General features: G+C 38.9%; 1 non-coding gene across 1 annotated transcript; it reads right to left on the reverse strand.

The window, feature by feature from the left end:
- Positions 1 to 18,018: 18,018 nt before the first annotated feature.
- On the reverse strand, positions 18,019 to 18,122 carry LOC130959933 (small nucleolar RNA R71). Its single transcript, XR_009078921.1, has one exon. It is a non-coding gene; the product is annotated as a small nucleolar RNA R71 (small nucleolar RNA).
- Between the last annotated feature and the right edge of the window lie 1,359 nt (positions 18,123 to 19,481).

Below are 19,481 nucleotides of genomic sequence, written 5' to 3' on the forward strand. Positions count from 1 at the left end.
CATGAACAAGGTGACTGACAACCATTCTTGTTCTACAAGCAATCAAAGTCTAGGAATATCTCTTGGATTCCTGATAACACGATGCATGGTTGATCGCCTGACAACTGAGTGCTCGCCTGACAAACGAGCCAGCCATTCCGTGAGATCAGAGTCTTCGTGGTATAGGCGAGAACTGATGGCGGCATTCAAGAGAATCCGGAAGGTCTAACCTTGTCTGTGGTATTCTGAGTAGGATTCAATGATTGAATGACTGTGACGTGCTTCAAACTCCTGAAGGCGGGCGTTAGTGACAGACGCAAAAGAATCACTGGATTCTATTCTGGCCTGATTGAGAACCGACAAATGGATAGCCGTGCCGTGACAGGGTGCGTTGAACATTTCCAATGAGAGGATGGGAGGTAGCCACTGACAACGGTGAAACCCTTGCAAGCCCATGGAAAGGAGTAAGAAGGATTGGATGAAGACTGTAGGAAACAGAGAGACGGAAGGGAAGGCATCTTCATACGCTTATCTGAAGCTCTCACCAATGATATACATAAGTATCTCTATCTTTATCTCTATGTTATTTTCGTTTATCACTATACCCATTTGAGTCTGCCTGACTGAGATTACAAGGTGACCATAGCTTGCTTCATACCAACAATCTCTGTGGGATCGACCCTTACTCACGTAAGGTACTTGGACGATCCAGTGCACTTGCTGGTTAGTTGTGTGAAGTTGTAGTGATCACAATTTCGCGCACCGTCCCTCCCTTCTACTGAGATCTCTGAGACTTTCCCAGATGAACAACTCTTTGCCATTCAGGAAGCTCCATGGTTTGCAGATATTGCAAATTTTAAAGCTGTGAGGTTCATTCCCAAAGAGTACAGCTACGTGCAGAGAAAGAAATTAATTTCAGATGCCAAGTACTACTCTGGGATGAACCATATCTCTTTAAGAGATGTGCTGACGGAGTGATCCACAGATGTGTACCCAGAGAAGCACAAAGGATCCTATGGCACGCCATGGATCACAGTATGGAGGACATTTTGGAGGTGAGCGAACAGCCACTAAAGTCCTCCAATGTGGCTTCTACTGGCCTACTCTCTATAAGATTCCCGAGAGTTTGTGCGTAACTGTGACAGTTGCCAAAGAGCTGGTAACCTGCCTCATGGATATGCATGCCTCAACAAGAGATATTAGAGATAGAATGTTTGATGTATGGAAATTGACTTCATGGGGCCATTCCCACCATCATACTCAAACACTTACATTCTGGTGGCAGTGGACTATGTGTCTAAGTGGGTAGAAGCGATTGCTACACCACTAATGATACCAAGACCGTGCTGAAATTCCTCCAGAAAAACATTTTCAGCAGGTTTGGCGTTCCCAGAGTGCTAATCAGTGACGGAGGCACTCATTTCTGCAATAAACAGCTACACTCTGCTATGGTTAGATATGGAATTAGCCACAAAGTGGCAACTCCGTATCATCCACAGACAAATGGGCAAGCTGCGGTCTCTAACAGAGAGCTAAAAAGAATCCTGGAACGGACTGTGATAGCCGAAGAAAGGATTGGGCAAAGAGCTTGGATGATGCTCTGTGGGCATACAAACAGCATTCAAGACTCCTATAGGAACCTCCCCATACCAACTGGTGTATGGGAAGGCCTGTCATTTGCCCGTGTGGAACATAAAGCCTACTGGGCAACCAGATTCCTAAACATGGATGCACAGTTAGCTGGTGAAAAAGATTGCTCCAGTTAAATGAGCTAGAGGAATTCAGACTCAATGCCTTTGAAAATGCAAAAATCTAAGGAAAAGGCAAAGAAATGGCATGATAAGAAGTTGTCAACCAGAGTCTTTGAGCCAGGACAAAAAGTTCTGCTCTTCAACTCTAGGCTCAGACTGTTTCCAGGAAAACTCAAATCCCGGTGGAGGGGTCCGTATGTGATTACAGGAGTGTCACCATATGGATATGTTTGAGCTTCAGGATACTGATTCTCACAAAAGGTTCATTGTTAATGGACAGAGAATCAAGCATTATCTTGAAGGAAATTTTGAGCAGGAATGCTCAAAACTGAGACTTGAGTGATTCTCTCAGTGAAGGTCCAGCTAAAGACGTAAAGAAGCGCTTGCTGGGAGGCAACCCAGTCATTAGGAGGTTGTATGAATTGTTCTTACAGAGGCAAGTATCAAAAAATGAAGGAATTCACAGTTACAGAAGGATTCAGCTCAAAAAGCAGAAAATGAGCTTACTGGCGAAAAAAACGCCAGTAAAGGGCATTTTGGGCGTTAAACGCCAGAATGGGTACCATTCTGGGCGTTTAACGCCAGGAATGGTGCCATTTTGGGCGTTAAACGCCAGAATGGGCACCATTCTGGCGTTTAACGCCAGGTGTGCAGCATCCTGGGCGTTCAGAAAAACGCCCAGTGATAAAGGATTTCTGGCGTTTAACGCCAGCCAGGGCACCTGGCTGGGCGTTAAACGCCCAAAAGGGGCACCAAGTGGGCGTTAAACGCCAGAATGGGTGCCATTCTGGGCGTTTAACGCCAGAAAGGTGGGGGGACCACAATTTTGTTTTCAAATCAGATTTTTCAAACTTTCCTTTTCTCACCCATATTTTTCTACAAAAATACATTTCAATCCCTCATCATTCACTTTCAAATTTTCAAATATCCAAAATCACTCTTCAAATCTCTCAAATCATTCCCAAAATTTGTTCAAAAAATCACCCTTTTCTCAATTTCTTTCCATATCTTCTCAAATCTCCTTTCAATTTTTCAAAAAACTCCCCTCCCCACCTTATAAATACACGTTTGGCTCCCTCTCCACCACACCATTCGAATTTCCTCTCCCTCTCTCTCTCTTCTTTCTTTTCTTTTGCTTGAGGACAAGCAAACCTCTAAGTTTGGTGTGCTTTTCCGTGATCACTAAGCCAAGATTTATCAAGATCATGGCTCCTAAGGGAAAACAAACCAATTTAAGAGGAAAGAAAAGAATAATCCAAAGAATCTTTGGAATCAAGAGAAGTTCTTAACCAAAGAACATGAAGACCATTATCAAAATAATGGGTCTGAGGTCAGTGATCCCAGAAGTTAAATTTGATCTGAAAGAAGATGAATATCCGGGGATCCAAGAGCAAATTCGAAACAGAGGATGGGAAGTTCTAACCAATCCTGAGATAAAGGTTGGAAGGAACATGGTTCAGGAATTCTACTCAAATCTGTGGCTAACAGATAAGCAGAGAATGACTGGAACTGCTTACCATACCTACATAACCATGGTCAGAGGGAAAGTTATGTACTTCCATCTGGACAAAATAAGAGAAATCTTCAAGTTACCTCAACTGCAAGATGATCCTGACTCCTTTAATAGGAGAATGGTGAGAGCAGATAAAGGTTTGGATCAAGTTCTAGAGGACATATGCCTCCCTGGAACTAAGTGGATAACCAATTCTAAGGGTGTCCCAAACCAACTCAAGAGGGGAGACCTCAAACCAATTGCAAGAGGTTGGCTAGACTTTATTGGGCATTCCATATTGCCCACTAGCAACCGTTCTGAGGTCACCATCAAGAGAGCAGTGATGATTCATTGCATTATGCTTGGAAGAGAAGTGGAGGTTCATCATGTGATTGCTTGTGAGATCTACACGATTGCAATAAGAATTACACTGTAACCAAATTGGCTTACCCAAGCTTGATCTCCTTGCTCTGTGAAGAGGCTGGGGTGAAGATGGAAGCAGATGAATTCATACCCATTGAACATCCAATCACCAAGAAGTCAATGGAAGGAGCAAGAGAGCAGCAGGGCGTGAACTCCAAGAAACGCCAAAAGCTCTCCTCTCAAGCTGAGGGAGCATCTACTTCTCAAAATCAAGGTTGTTGAGTCCTAACTCTGTGAAAACCTCTATCATTAGGAGCCTATTTTTGCGTTTTTTTTTTCTATTTTCTAGTCTAATCTTATATTTATTTTGAGTCTTGTTCTTAATTCATAATTAAAATTTAAAGTTTATGCCTTAAAGATACGAATGTCCTATGAATCCATCACCTCTCTTAAATGAAAAATGCTTTAATCACAAAAGAACAAGAAGTACAGGATTTCGAATTTATCTCTGAAACTAGTTGAATTAGTTTGATGTGGTGACAATACTTTTTGTTTTCTGAATGAATGCTTGAACAGTGCATATGTCTTTTGAATTTGTTGTTTTGAGAATGTTAAAAATTGTTGGCTCTTGAAAGAATGAGGAGAAAGAGAACTGTTATTGAGGATCTGAAAAATCATCAAATTGATTCTTGAAGCAAGAAAAAGCAGTATTCAAAAAAAAATTTCGAAAAAAAAAAAGAGAGAAAAGAGAAGAAAAAGAAAAGAAAGAAATAAAGTTGTGAACCAAGGCAAAAAGAGTGTGCTTAGAACCTTGGACCTCTAATTGGGGACTCTAGCAAAGCTGAGTCACAATCTAAAAAGGTTCACCCAATTATGTGTCTGTGGCATGTATGTCCGGTGGTAATACTGGAAGACAGAGTGCTTTGGGCCACAGCCAAGACTCATACACTAGCTATGTTCAAGAATCATCATACTTAACTAGGAGAATCAATAACACTATCTGAGTTCTGAGTTCTCATAGATGCCAATCATTCTGAACTTCAAAGGATAGAGTGAGATGCCAAAACTGTTCGGAGGCAAAAAGCTACTAGTCCCGCTCATCTAATTGGAACTATGTTTCTTTGATATTTTAGAGTTTATAGTATATTCTCTTCTATTTATTCTATTTTGATTTTCAGTTGCTTGGGGACAAGCAACAATTTAAGTTTGGTGTTGTGATGAGCGGATAATTTGTACCCTTTTTGGCATTGTTTTTAGTATGTTTTTAGTATCTTTTTGTTAGTTTTTAGTATATTTTTAGTAGTTTTTAGTTAAAATTCACTTTTCTGGACTTTACTATGAGTTTGTGTGTTTTTCTGTGATTTCAGGTATTTTCTGACTGAAATTGAGGGTTCTGAGCAAAAAACTGATTTAGAGGCTGAAAAGGACTGCAGATGCTGTTGGATTCTGACCTCCCTGCACTCGAAGTGGATTTTCTGGAGATACAGAAGCCCAATTGGCGCGCTCTCAACGGCATTGGAAAGTAGACATCCTGGGCTTTCCAGCAATATATGATAGTCCATACTTTGCCCAAGATTTGATGGCCCAAACTGGCGTGGCAATTCAGCCTCAGAAATTCCAGCGTTTAACGCTGGAACTGGCATAAAACTTGGAGTTAAACGCCCAAACTGGCATGAAAGCTAGCGTTTAACTCCAGAAAAGGTCTCTACACGAAAATGCTTCAATGCTCAGCCCAAGCACACACCAAGTGGGCCCGGAAGTGGATTTTTCTGTCATTTACTCATTTCTGTAAACCTTAGGATACTAGTTTACTATTAATAGGATCTTTTGACATTGTATCTGTACCTCATGACACTTTTACACGTTTCTTTGTGTACTTTCCACGGCATGAGTCTCTAAACCCCATGGTTGGGGTGAGGAGCTCTGCTGTGTCTTGATGGATTAATGCAATTACTACTGTTTCTTATTCAATCATGCTTGCTTCCATTCTAAGATAATACTGTTCTTAATCCGGATGAATGTGATGATCCGTGACAATCATCATCATTCTCAGCTATGAACGTGTGCCTGACAACCACCTCCGTTCTACCTTAGATTGAGTAGTTATCTCTTGGATTCTTTAATCGGAATCTTCGTGGTATAAGCTAGAACTGATGGCGGCATTCAAGAGAATCCGGAAGGTCTAAACCTTGTCTGTGGTATTCTGAGTAGGATTCAATGACTGAATGACTGTGACGTGCTTCAAACTCCTAGCAGGCGGGGCGTTAGTGACAGACGCAAAAGAATCACTGGATTCTATTCCGGCCTGACCGAGAACCGACAGATGATTAGCCATGCTGTGACAGAGCATAGGAACATTTTCACTGAGAGGATGGGAGGTAGCCATTGACAACGGTGAAACCCTACATACAGCTTGCCATGGAAGAAGCCTTGCGTGTTTGATGAAGAAGACAGTAGGAAAGCAGAGATTCAGAAGATGGATGATGAGCGGATAATTTATACGCTTTTTGGCATTGTTTTTATATAGTTTTTAGTAAGTTTGAGCTATTTTTAGGGATGTTTCATTAGTTTTTATGTTAAATTCACATTTCTGGACTTTACTATGAGTTTGTGTGTTTTTCTGTGATTTCAGGTAAATTCTGACTGAAATTGAGGGATTTGAGCAAAACTCTGAAAAGGCTGATAAAAGGACTGCTGATGCTGTTGGATTCTGACCTCCCTGCACTCGAAATGGATTTTCTGGAGCTACAGAACTCCAATTGACACGCTCTCAACGGCGTTGGAAAGTAGACATCCAGGGCTTTCCAGCAATATATAATAGTCCATACTTTATTCGAAGAATGACGACGTAACTTGGCGTTAAACGCCAAGTTCATGCTGCTGTCTGAAGTAAAACGCCAGAAAAACGTCATGATTCGGAGTTAAACGCCCAAAACACGTCATAACCTGAAGTTTGACGCCAAGAAATGCCTCTACACGTGGATTGATCAAGCTCAGCCCAAAACACACCAAGTGGGCCCCGGAAGTGGATTTATGCATCAATAACTTACTCATGTAAACCCTAGTAGCTAGTCTAGTATATATAGGACCTCTTACTATTGTATTAGACATCCTGGATGGTATTTTCTATCCTGTGATCACGTTTAGGGGGCTGGCCATTCGGCCATGCCTGGACCTCTTGCTTATGTATTTTCAACAGTGGAGTTTCTGCACACCATAGATTAAGGGTGTGGAGCTCTGCTGTACCTCAAAGATTAATGAAGTTCTATTTTCTTTTATTCAATTCCTCTCTTATTCTTATTCCAAGATATTCATTCGTACCCAAGAACATGATGAATGTGATGAGTTAATAACCCTCATTAACGTTCTCACTCATGAACGCGCGTGATTGACAACCACTTACGTTCTACATGCAACACAAGCTTGAATGTGTATCTCTTAGATTCCCCAACAGAATCTTCGTGGTATAAGCTAGATGGATGGCGGCATTTATGAGGATCCGGAAAGTCCAACCTTGTATGTGGTGTTCCGAGTAGGATCCTGGGAATCCGGAAAGTCTCACCTTGTCTGTGGTATTCCGAGTAGGATTCCGGTAATGAATGACTGTGACGTGCTTCAAACTTTAACCTGCTGGGCGTTAGTGACAAACGCAAAATAGGGATTCTATTCCAGTAGGAGCGGGAACCAACCGGTGATTGGCCGTACTGTGACAGAGTGCGTGCATTAGCTTTCACTGCGAGGATGGGATGTAGCTATCAACCATGGGTGATGCCTCCAGACTGGTTAGCTGTGCGAGTGACAGCCGCACAGGTTATTTCCCCGAGAGGAATGAAAGTAGCCACAGCTGATAGTGAACCCCTATACAAGCTTGCCATGGAAAGGAGTAAGAAGGATTGAGTAGAAGGAATAGGAGAGCAGGCGTCCGTGAGCTCTACAGCATCTCCATTCCGCTTATCTGAAATTCCTACCAATGAATCTACATAAGTATTTCTATCCCTTTTATTATTTATTTCTTTCTATTTTCGAAACCCATAAATCAATAATTAATCCGCCTAACTGAGATTTACAAGGTGACCATAGCTTGCTTCATACCAACAATCTCTGTGGATTCGACCCTTACTCACGTAAGGTTATTACTTGGACGACCCAGTACACTTGCTGGTTAGTTGAACGGAGTTGTGAATTCCAATAAAGAAAACCTCACACAGGTGCTGCCCCTTAGAAGCCTTCATCTCAAAATAATTAGAACATGGCAGTGTCATAAATAAGCTTTCATTCAAAATCCAAGAAACATATAATGTGATCACAATTTCGTCCACCAAGTTTTTGGCGCCGTTGCCGGGGATTGTTCGAGTATGGACAACTGACGGTTCATCTTGTTGCTCAGATTAGGTACTTTTCTTTTCAAAAATCTTTTTCAAAAATTTTTCTTTTATTTTTCGTTTTTCCAAAAATTATTTTCGAAAATAATTAATAAAAATCCAAAAAATAAGAAAATTATAAAAATCAAAAATATTTTGTGTTTCTTGTTTGAGTCTTAAGTCAATTTTAAGTTTGGTGTCAATTGCATGCTTTTAAAATTTTTCTTGCATTTTTTTTCGAAAATCCATGCATTCATAGTGTTCTTCATGATCTTCAAGTTGTTCTTGACAAGTCTTCTTGTTTGATCTTGATGAATTCTTGTTTATGTTGTTTGTTGTTTTTCATGTGCATTTTTGCATTCATATTTCCATGCATTAAAGATTTCTAAGTTTGGTGTCTTGCATACTTTCTTTGCATTAAAAATTTTTCAAAAATATGTTCTTGATGTTCATCATGATCTTCAAAGTGTTCTTGGTGTTCATCTTGACATTCATAGCATTCTTGCATGCATCTTGTGTCTTGATCCAAAATTTTCATGTTTTGGGTCATTTTTGTGTTTTTCTTTAAAATTTTAAAAATCACAAATATCTTTTCCTTATTTCCCTCCAAAATTTCGAAATTTTGGGTTGACTTGGTCAAAAATTTTCAAAAATTAATTGTTTCTTACAAGTCAAGTCAAAATTTCAATTTTAAAAATCTTATCTTTTCAAAACCTTTTCCAAAAATCATATCTTTTTCATTTTTTATATATATTTCGAAAATTTAAAAAAAAAAATCTTTTCAAATTATTTTCAAAATCTCTTTCTTATCTTTATATGTAATTTTCGAAAATTAGCTAACAATTAATGTGATTGGTTCAAAAATTTGAAGTTTGTTACTTTCTTGTTAAGAAAGGTTCAATCTTAAGTTCTAGAATCTTATCTTGTAGTTTCTTGTTAGTTAAGTTATTTTAAAAACTAAATCTTTTTCAAAATATCTTTCTCTTAAAACTTTTATCTTATCTCTTTATCTTATTCTTTTTAAAATTTCATATTTTTCAAAATTTGATTTCAAAATATCTTATCTAACTTCTTATCTTCTTATCTTTTTCAAAATTGATTTTCAAATTTTTTTCAATCAACTAACTAACTTGTTGTTTGTTTCTTATCTTTTTCAAAACCACCTAACTACTTTTCCCTCTCTAATTTTCGAAAATTCTCCCTCTCTTTTTCAAAAATTCTTTTTGTTTTAAATTTTAATTTTAATTATGTTTTGTCTATAATTTTCGAAAATCACTAACCACTTTTTCAAAAATTATTTTCGAAATTTCTCTTCTCTTTTCTTCTTCTATTTAATTATTTAATTACTAACACTTCTCCTCACCTCTCTTCATCTAAAAACCGAACCTCTTCTTCATTCTTCTACCCCTTCTTTTCTACTGACATAAAGGAATCTCTATACTGTGACATAGAGGATTCCTTTTTCTTTTCTTGTTCTCTTCTCTTTCATATGAGCAGGAACAGGGATAAAGGCACTCTTGTTGAAGTTGATCCAGAACCTGAAAGGACTCTGAAGAGAAAATTAAGAGAAGCTAAATTACAACAATCCAGAAGAGACCTTCTTGAAATTTTCGAACAAGAGAAAGACATGGCAGAAGAAAATAATAATAATAATGCAAGGAGAATGCTTGGTGACTGACAAACCCCAATTCGACGGTTTATCTTGTATTGAATTTAGGGGATTTTATCACCTTTTACCCACATTTATTCAATGAAATAGCATGGTTTTGTATATTCTCCTTTAATTGTGCTTGAGAGTGAAAACATGCTTTTTAGGTCTTAAAATAGCTAAATTTAATTCTCCTTGATTCCATTAGATGCCTTGATATGTTTGGTAAGTGATTTCAGATTTAGAAGGCAAAGATTGGATCAAGGGAATGAAGAAAGAAGCATGAAAAGGTGGAGAACTCATGAAGAAATGAAAGAACCGGAAAGCTGTCAAGCCGACCTCTTCGCACTTAAACGACCATAACTTGAGCTACAGAGGTCCAAATGATGCGGTTCCAGTTGGGTTAGAAAGCTAACATCCGGGGCTTCGAAACGATATAAGATTTGCCATAGCTTCTACACGTATGGTGGCGCGCACGCGCATAGTACGCGCACGCGCCGTTGCTGCCACCTGGTTCACTTAATGCAACATGTGGCCAGCGATTTTAGAAGCCTTGTGGGCCCAATCCAACTCATTTCTGATGCTATTTAAGCCAAGGATTGAAGAGGAATCAACTGAACTAGTTACCATTAGTTTAGGATTAGTTTAGAAGTAGTTTCTAGAGAGAGAAGCTCTCACTTCTCTCTAGGATTAGGATTAGGTTTAGTTCTTAGATCTAGGTTTTAGTCTTTGCTTTCTTCTACTTCTACCTTTCAATTTCTTTGTTGTTACATTCATCTTCCTCTATTCTTTTGTTGTAATTCCCTTTATGTTGTTCTTGTGTTTTTGTTGTAGATCTACTTTTGTTTCTTCTACTTTCTTCAAATTCAATTCAAGGTAATTCATAATAGATGTGTTTCTTTTGATTGTTGTTATTAATTCTTTGCAATAATTGTTGTTAGATTCTATTCTTGTTATCAATTTACTATGCTTTCCTTTCATGCCTTCCAAGTGTTTGATGAAATGCTTGGTTGGATTTTAGTGTAGGTTTTGTTCCTCTTGGCTTAGGTAGAGTAATTAGTGACTCTTGAGTTATCTAATTCCTTTGTTGATTGATAATTAGAAGTTGCTAATTAATTTGAATGCCTCTAAAGCTAGTCTTTCCTTTAGGAGTTGATTAGGACTTGAGGAATCAAATTGATTCATCCACTTGACTTTCCTCCATAGTTAGGGGTTAACTAAGTGTTAGTAATGGACAATTTGTCATCACAATTGAGGAGGATAATTAGGATAGGACTTCTAGTTCTCATATCTTGCCAAGAGCTTTGGTAGTTGTTAGTTTACTTTCTTTGTCATTTATATTTCTTGTCCAAAAGCTTAAAAACCCCAAATATAATTCACAACCAATAACAAGACACTTCATTACAATTCCTAGGGAGAACGACCCGAGGTTTGAATACTTCGGTTTATAAAATTAGGGGTTTGTTACTTGTGACAAACAATCTTTTGTATGAAAGGATTTTTGATTGGTTTAGAAACTATACTTGCAACGAGACTTCAATAGTGAAATTCTATACCGTCAAAAATTCAATCATCAAATGGCGCCGTTGCCGGGGAATTGCAATGGTGTTGTTATTGGTTATTGTATATATGTGAATATTGTGAATAGCTTGATTTTTGGATTGTTTGCTAGTTTTTGCTAGTCTTAGTATTTTGTTTCATTATTTCTTATTAGTTTTTGTTCCTTATTTTCTCTTTCCATTATGAATTCTCATTTTGGCTATGAGTGTGATTACAACTATGTTGTAGGTAATGAGAACTTCAATGAGAATGTGTATCAAGGATGGGACAATCAAAGGTGGGAGGAGCCATATGCATATGATCAATCTTCTTGGCAACAACCTCCACCAATGCACTATGAAGAAGAGCCATTCTATGATGCATACCAATCAAATGGCTATGGTGAATCTCCTTGTGACTTTCAAGAACCACCACCATATGCCTATGATTCATATCCTCAACATGAGCCTCAACCACACTCACAAGCCTATTTTCACCAACCACCTTCATATGACCCTAACCCATATCCATCCTACCAACAACCATATGAGCCATATGAACCACACATAGAGCTACCACCATTCCAACATCAATCTTTTCAAGAGCCACCTCCTCCATATTATTGCCAAGATGAACCACCTCCAATATACGAAAATTCTCAACCACAAGATGAATACTACTTTCCACCACAACCTCCCATGGAAGAATACTCATGTCCATTGAACCAAGAGCCACATGATTCTACTCATGACATCCAAGAGGAACAAGAGTCAAGGGATCATCTCAAGGAAGCATTGGATCAATTTCAAGCAACCATGGAGTGTGTTGTGCAACAAGTGGAAAGAATGGAAAACATTGAACCACCACAACTCTACCAAGAAGAACCACCTTCCTACTATGAACCCTTCCCCCAAAATGATGAATCCTTCCAACCACCCCAATCTCTAATGGATGAAACCCTTGGTGTTCTTGTTCAAGGGCAAGAAGAGATGCAAAGGGATGTGCAAAATTTCATGGCCGCCTTGGATGCGGTAACAAATCAATTAGCCTCCCAATGCTTGAACACTCAAGAAACTCCCATGGCTACATGTGGAGAATCAAATGAAGAACATAGCATGAAGGGAGATTGGAAACTCCGGTGGGAAATGAAAGAAGTTGCTTTGTATTGGAACAATTGGAGGAAGCTTTAATTGTTGAAGACAAGGAAGAAGTGGTAGAAGACTTAGGAGATGCGGAGCCTCCATGGGAACATAGAGTCGAAGAAAATCCCTCCATGATGATTGAAATTGATGCTAGGGAGGAAAGTGCACACCTTCCAAGGCATATTCCATATGAAGACTTGGATGGGATAGAGCAAGAATTGAGTTCCCATGGCAATGAAGAGCAAGCATCAAGTCCTAGTGGTGGAGAATCCTTTGAACTTGAAGAACCTTCTCCCGGTGTATTTGAAAATGTTGAGGAGGTAAATTTTTCTCACCCTCCCTATTATGATTTGAGTAAAGGAAAAGGTTTAGATAAAATTGTTGAACAAAGGATTGAGATCAAGAGATCTTGTGAGGAGGTGGAAGTCCCTAGAAATGGAAGAACGAGGGTTGGTTATGCTTTGTCAAGATCTTTGGAAGCGTCTTTGCCTAGGTTGCCATCTACACCTTCATTTGAGTGGGTGAAATTCATTTCTATTAGCTTTATTATCCCACTTGAATATGGTTTGCTTGAAACGGATGGCCAACTTAGGGAAGTTTGTGGGATGAAGCGTAAGCGAAAGATGTTTCGTGGTTGGCGTTGCAAATCAAGGCTCATTATGGTTGATGCATCGAACATGATATATAAAGGATGGAGTAGTGCTCCAATAGATGGGTCTAGAAGGATTGTTGGGCACTTCATAGAGAATTCACCTTACTCACCACCCGGTTGGACTAATAATGATGATCAACCTCAAGACGGGTGTGAAAACAAAGTGTGGGACCCCGGATCACAAGAAGAGGATCAACTTTGGGAGCTCCAAGCTTGTGAAGAACTCCATCAACACTTGGCTCAATCCATAAGAAATCTTGGGGCATAATGGAGAACCAAGCATTGGTGGGAGTTCCAAGATGAATTCAAGCACAAGCCACCTTGAGAGGAGCTCCCCATAAGTCCAACTTAAGGACAATAAACAAAAGTGCTAGGTGGGAGACACCCACCATGGTAACATCTTTTCATTTTCTTTCTTTGAACATATTGGTAGAATTAGTTTAATTTCATGTTTTTATTGTTTTATTGAGTTTAGTTAGTGGTATAGTATGGTGAATAAGGTTCTAGGGCGTTTTGGTAGCTGTTTGGAGGATTGAAAGGCTAGGATTGGTGTAAGAACTTAGAAAAATATTTTTTTGAAAAACAGAACACCATCCACGCGTGCGCGCACCTAACGCGTACGCGCACCTGAGCATTTTTCGACCACCCACGCGGACGCGCACTGTACGCGTACGCGTGAATGCAAAAAAATTCACCTCCAGCCAAAAACCCGAGAGTTAGGCCTGCACTGTGCGAACATTGGGCCTAAGGCATAAGTCTATGCACGCGTGCGCGCACTTGGCGCGTACGCGCACGTGATCTTAAATTGGCAATGCACGCGCACGCACGCTGTGCGCGCGCGCGTCGATTGCACAATCTGCACCCCCGGTACTTTTACCCGAGAGTTGTGCCAGACTTGGGCCGACACTATGCCTCCGGCCTAACTCGATGCACGCGTGCGCGCACCTGGCGCGTATGCGTCCTTCAACCAATATGCACATCGACGCGTAAGCACGCATGACGCGCACGCGTCGGTAAAAAAAAAAAAAAAAGAGTTTTTTTTTCTCCCCTTCCATTTTCTTTTGCTTATCACATTCGCATACTTCTACTCTTCCCATTTTCATTTAGTTTTTATAGCATGTTTTCGTTTTTTTTAAGTCATTTTAATAATGGTGTTGGATTCTTACACTCAATTATTGAGATTTCCTTACATTATTTTGGTGCTTCTTGACTTGTTTGATATTGTTGGGTGATGAAACTTTTAAATCAATGCTTCATCTTGTATGACTCTTATGTCTTTGTGCATTGATATGACCTCATATTGTCTTTCATGACCTACTTCTTCTTATGTGAACTTGATGTGCCATATGCTCTACATGCTTTAATTTTACTCTTGCATCAAGTATCATTGATATGCCATTAGCTTATATTGTTTTCTCACTTACATGCGTAGCTAACATGTAGTGAGAACCTTACTTTTAGTTGGCATTAGCCCCCGCCTATGTTCTAATTGTCTTGATATCTTTGTTATAGGCTTAATTTTCTTTCCTTCTTTCCTTTTGGGTTGGCCACCAATACGGAAGGAAAGGAAAGTTTCTAAATGGGGCAACAAACAAGTCATCCGCACTACCATTTGAGGAACTCATCAATTGTAGCAACCCATCCCCCTTGCTCATCTTTAAGTGCACCGAGGACGGTGCAAACTTTTAAGTGTGGGGAGGTCGTCCGACCGTTCGGCGATTTCGGGTGACAAACTTCTAATCCCAACACTTTTGCATTTCATTTTAGGTTTTTAGGATTCCTATTGCATATATATACACAATAAGCTTAGTCAAAATAATGAAAATTTTCAAGATTTCTATCTATAGGGCACCTCAATTGATTTGAGTGAAAACTTTTCATAGAACTTGCTTGAATATATATATTGTGGATCATATTTTTGAGCTAAGAACACAAGCAAGTGAGATTTGAGCCTAATGGCGTGGTTACATCTTATAACCACTTATTTTCCTTCTTGTGTGCATTATTCTCTTTCTATGAATGTGATCTTTGATTTGTTTGATTCTTTATGTCCATTATTTTGTGTATTCATGAATTTATATGATTGAGGCCATCATTTCATTAGCTCACTTACCCAAATGGCCTTACCTTTTATCTTCCTTTGTTAGCCAATTTGAGCCTACGATTAACCCACTCGTTCTTAATTTTAGCACATTACAAGCCTTAAAGCAAAAAACAATAAATGTCCTTAACTTGGATCTTTGATTGGCTTAGGCTAGTGTGTGAGTATCATTTAAGTGTGGGAACCTTGGGACATTGGGTGAATAAAAGGGTAGTTTTGTATTATTAGTGTAAATATTGGGAATTGGGTACATACTCATGTATTGATCAAATGTAAAACCTTATGCATTGATGTTCTTATATATAGAAAGAAAAAAATGAGAAAACAAAAGAAAAAGAAAAGAAAAGTAATATGGAAAGAAAAAAAAATGTAATAGAAAAAAAAAGAAAAAAAAAAGAGAAAAGCAATAAAGGGGACAAATGCCCCAAAGCAAAGTGAAGCTCAATAAAGATCAATGCATAAGTGTTGTGAAATGAAAAGAAACTGCATGAGTATGTGAAAAAGTGAAGAATGGGTAGTTATGTTAGAACTTAATTGTATAGGATGTCATAGGTTAGGTGGGAAGTCTAAGCTTATCAAAGATTCAAACTTCAAGCTCACTTGACCATATATGTATCCTACCTTGACCCTAGCCCCATTACAACCCAAGAAAAGACCTCATGATACTTGTATGCATGCATGAAATATATGTCGATTGTTAGAAGAAGAACAAATCTTGGAAAGCATGATTAGGGGAGAATTGAGTGAATCAACCCTAAACACTTGAGCGAATAGAGTGCAAATACATTCGGTGAGGGTTTGATGCTCAATTACATGTTTCCACCAATGATCATCTCCTTTCATGCAAGTTTGTAAAAATATTTAATAGCTCAATTCAATTGTGGTTTGGCATGGTTGTTAATACCTTTTGCCCTTGTGCTTATATATGCTTCTTGGGAATTAATTTATTTTGACCAAGCAATTGCATTCATGTAGATAGTTGCATATAGGTAGATTGCATTTAGTAATTTTCATTGAATAAATGTTGATGCCCTTTGCTTTCTCTTGGCTTAAGCATGAGGACATGCTTGGTTTAAGTGTGGGGAGGTTGACAAACCCCAATTCGACGGTTTATCTTGTATTGAATTTAGGGGATTTTATCACCTTTTACCCACATTTATTCAATGAAATAGCATGGTTTTGTATATTCTCCTTTAATTGTGCTTGAGAGTGAAAACATGCTTTTAGGTCTTAAAATAGCTAAATTTAATTCTCCTTGATTCCATTAGATGCCTTGATATGTTTGGTAAGTGATTTCAGATTTAGAAGGCAAAGATTGGATCAAGGGAATGAAGAAAGAAGCATGAAAAGGTGGAGAACTCATGAAGAAATGAAAGAACCGGAAAGCTGTCAAGCCGACCTCTTCGCACTTAAACGACCATAACTTGAGCTACAGAGGTCCAAATGATGCGGTTCCAGTTGGGTTAGAAAGCTAACATCCGGGGCTTCGAAACGATATAAGATTTGCCATAGCTTCTACACGTATGGTGGCGCGCACGCGCATAGTACGCGCACGCGCCGTTGCTGCCACCTGGTTCACTTAATGCAACATGTGGCCAGCGATTTTAGAAGCCTTGTGGGCCCAATCCAACTCATTTCTGATGCTATTTAAGCCAAGGATTGAAGAGGAATCAACTGAACTAGTTACCATTAGTTTAGGATTAGTTTAGAAGTAGTTTCTAGAGAGAGAAGCTCTCACTTCTCTCTAGGATTAGGATTAGGTTTAGTTCTTAGATCTAGGTTTTAGTCTTTGCTTTCTTCTACTTCTACCTTTCAATTTCTTTGTTGTTACATTCATCTTCCTCTATTCTTTTGTTGTAATTCCCTTTATGTTGTTCTTGTGTTTTTGTTGTAGATCTACTTTTGTTTCTTCTACTTTCTTCAAATTCAATTCAAGGTAATTCATAATAGATGTGTTTCTTTTGATTGTTGTTATTAATTCTTTGCAATAATTGTTGTTAGATTCTATTCTTGTTATCATTTACTATGCTTTCCTTTCATGCCTTCCAAGTGTTTGATGAAATGCTTGGTTGGATTTTAGTGTAGGTTTTGTTCCTCTTGGCTTAGGTAGAGTAATTAGTGACTCTTGAGTTATCTAATTCCTTTGTTGATTGATAATTAGAAGTTGCTAATTAATTTGAATGCCTCTAAAGCTAGTCTTTCCTTTAGGAGTTGATTAGGACTTGAGGAATCAAATTGATTCATCCACTTGACTTTCCTCCATAGTTAGGGGTTAACTAAGTGTTAGTAATGGACAATTTGTCATCACAATTGAGGAGGATAATTAGGATAGGACTTCTAGTTCTCATATCTTGCCAAGAGCTTTGGTAGTTGTTAGTTTACTTTCTTTGTCATTTATATTTCTTGTCCAAAAGCTTAAAACCCCAAATATAATTCACAACCAATAACAAGACACTTCATTACAATTCCTAGGGAGAACGACCCGAGGTTTGAATACTTCGGTTTATAAAATTAGGGGTTTGTTACTTGTGACAAACAATCTTTTGTATGAAAGGATTTTTGATTGGTTTAGAAACTATACTTGCAACGAGACTTCAATAGTGAAATTCTATACCGTCAAAAATTCAATCATCAGTGACTTTACTAAACCAACTTCCAAGTTTGATGGAAGAAGCATCTCCATTCCTGCCATTGGAGCCAACAACTTTGAGCTTAAGCCTCAACTAGTTGCTCTAATGCAACAAAACTGCAAGTTTTATGGACTTCCATCTGAAGATCCTTACCAGTTTTTAACTGAGTTCTTGCAGATCTGTGACACTGTAAAGACAAATGGAGTTAATCCTGAAGTCTATAGACTCTTGCTTTTCCCTTTTGCTGTAAGAGATAGAGCTAGAGTATGGTTGGATTCACAACCCAAGGATAGCCTGGACTCATGGGATAAGCTTGTCACTGCATTCTTGGATAAATTCTTTCCTCCTCAAAAGCTGAGCAAGCTGAGAGTGGATGTTCAAACCTTCAAACAAAAAGATGGTGAATCCCTCTATGAAGCTTGGGAAAGATACAAGCAGTTGACCAAGAGATGTCCATCTGACATGTTTTCAGAATGGACCATATTAGATATATTCTATTATGGTCTCTCTGAATTTTCGAAAATGTTACTGGATCATTCTGCAGGTGGATCTATTCACCTGAAGAAAACGCCTGAAGAGGCTCAAGAACTCATTGACATGGTTGCAAACAACCAGTTTATGTATACCTCTGAGAGGAATTCCGTGAATAATGGGGTACCTCAGAAGAAAGGAGTTCTTGAAATTGATGCTCTGAATGCCATATTGGCCCAGAACAAAGTGTTGACTCAACAGGTCAACATGATCTCTCAAAATCTGAATGGATTGCAACATGCATCCAATAGTACTAGAGAGGCAGCTTCTGAAGAAGCTTATGATCCTGAAAACCCTGCAATGGCAGAGGTTAATTACTTAGGTGAACCTTATGGAAACACCTATAACTCATCATGGAGAAATCATCCAAATTTCTCCTGGAAGGATCAACAGAAACCTCAACAAGGTTTTAACAATGGTGGACGCAACAGGCTGAACAATAGTAAGCCATATCCATCATCTTCTCAGCAACAGACAGAGAACTCTGAACAAAACACTTCTAATTTAGCCAATATAGTCTCTGATCTGTCAAAGGCCACTTTCAGTTTCATGAATGAAACAAGATCCTCCATTAGAAATTTGGAGGCACAAGTGGGCCAGCTGAGTAAGAAAGTTATTGAAACTCCTCCCAGTACTCTCCCAAGCAATACAGAAGAAAATCCAAAAGGAGAATGCAAGGCCATTGATTTAATCAAAGTGGCCGAATGCACCAAGGAGGAAGAGGACGAAAATCCTAGTGAGGAAGACCTCCTGGGACGTCCCTCAAGCAAGAAGGAGCTTCCTATTAAGGATCCTGAGGAATCTGAGGTTCATCTAGAGACCATAGAGATTCCTTTGAATCTCCTTCTGCCATTCATGAGCTCTGAAGAATATGCATCCTCTGAAGAGGATGAAGATGTGACTGAAGAGCAAGTTGCTCAATATTTAGGAGCTATCATGAAGCTGAATGCCAAGTTATTTGGTAATGAGACTTGGGAAAGTGAACCTCCCTTGCTCATTAGTGAACTGGATACTTGGATTCAGAGAACGTGCATTCATCAATCACCTCAATTCCCAACATCTTCTTCATCAATCACCTCAATTCCTCCTCCCAATTTACCCATTCACCATTCACATCAACCTCCTCTTCCCCATACACCCCACCTACCTCCATAAAAATTCAAATTCAATTTCCCACCCTTTCCCACCCAAAATGGCCGAACCTATACCCTCCCCCCCTATAAATACCCTTCTTTTCTTTTACATTTTCACACAACACAACCCACATTCTCCCACATAGCCGAACACTCTCT

The sequence above is a fragment of the Arachis stenosperma genome, unplaced genomic scaffold (assembly GCF_014773155.1).
Source record: "Arachis stenosperma cultivar V10309 unplaced genomic scaffold, arast.V10309.gnm1.PFL2 arast.V10309.gnm1.Scaffold_100025, whole genome shotgun sequence".
NCBI lineage: Eukaryota > Viridiplantae > Streptophyta > Magnoliopsida > Fabales > Fabaceae > Arachis > Arachis stenosperma.